Below are 1523 nucleotides of genomic sequence, written 5' to 3'. Positions count from 1 at the left end.
ATGATACCAGAGACCATTTTTTCTGGAAGAAAGGCTCTTAGGTTCTTGCCATTGGAGGTGAGTCAATGGATACCAGAGACATTTTTCTGGAGAGAAAGGCCTCTTAGGTTCTGCCATTGGAGTGAGTCGATGGATGCCAGAGAGTATTTTTCTTTGTTCTTTTGTTGAATCCATTCACCAATATCTCATGGATGACGTCAACTACAGCCTGTTCTACAGGGTTTAGAGCTCGGACACTTCTGTTTCAGCAGTTTATTTCACCTTCTTTGCTACACCTGATCCTTCTGGAAGCTTAATTCTTCCCCCTCCTGAGCTGAATTTCATCTCTGTCATCTTTCATTGAAGCTCCATGAGCTAGAGGGATTAAGAGAAATCTCAGTATTGTGTTTGCACTGAGATGTTTGCATCCTACTTTCTGTACAGAATCAGATGGACTGGTATCGAACCCGCTTGTCGGGTGCATGGCAGTGCAGCTTACCTACAAGCTTTTTAAGGCATGAGGCAGCGTGACGAACCTGCAGTGTAGTTTTTTTAATATTATTAAATGTACCGCTAACATAAATGGTGGGGTCTTCCGGGAAATCAGGGCTTTGTGCGAGCAGTGGCAACTATTGAACTGATCTTTTCGGAGATCTCTTCCCAACACTGCCGTGTCAGCTTTAACACCCTGCTACATCGCTTTTTCGGGACATAAGAGCGCTGGCGAAGACCGCTGAGATCGAGTCCTCCGAGGACGGCCTTATTTTCCCTCATCTAAAAGCACCGACATTCTTTCACGTTACGATCCTGAACATGGGAAGGGCTATTTTTAGGATGCTGGCAGAGGAAGTCTGAATGATTTCAGAAAGCATGTCAGCAAGAAGCCTTGTATGTTGGCGTTGCATGTGCCACTTTTGTATTAAGTACCACTCAGTTTCCGCGAGAGCTTATTTTAAGTACTTATTGATTGGTGGCAAAATCTGGTCTGGTGTGACCACGATTAATACTCATTTTCCTTTAGCATGCCATTGCATTCAACACAAATGTTTTTTTCTTGGTTTGTGTTAAAAGCGTGAGACGTTTACTGAGAGAGCGCCGACTGTTCAACATGTGCCAACAAATGAGCATGTCCGAATGTCTGAGGGGTATTATAGCCTCTGCCTATGTGACGTTGCAGCACATCATAGCCAATCGAATTTCCTTCATCTTTCAGTGACGTCACGAGCTACGCATGCGCAGACGGCGCACTACCTCCGGGCTTTGCGTAGTTGACGTACACGCCGCAATGCATTGTGGTGAGCGCCCTTTCGTCTTCACCATCCCTTCGGGGTCCCGAATCACAACAAACACACTGTGTTGGAACGACGATGTCAAGAATGATTTAAAAGCCAGCCAAAAGGAGACAGGGACTGTTCATAGAGAAACCGATTTCGTTCAGAGGGGACAGCAGCGTGTAACTTGCAGAAATAGCGTTGCATTGGGAAATGTGGACCGCCATACTGAACATACGGCCGTGGAGTAGAAACCCTGAAGACAACCGTGCT

The sequence above is a fragment of the Simochromis diagramma genome, unplaced genomic scaffold (assembly GCF_900408965.1).
Source record: "Simochromis diagramma unplaced genomic scaffold, fSimDia1.1 OVJJ01000816.1, whole genome shotgun sequence".
In the NCBI taxonomy this organism is placed as follows: Eukaryota; Metazoa; Chordata; class Actinopteri; order Cichliformes; family Cichlidae; genus Simochromis; species Simochromis diagramma.
Note: the sequence above shows the minus strand (reverse complement) of the source record.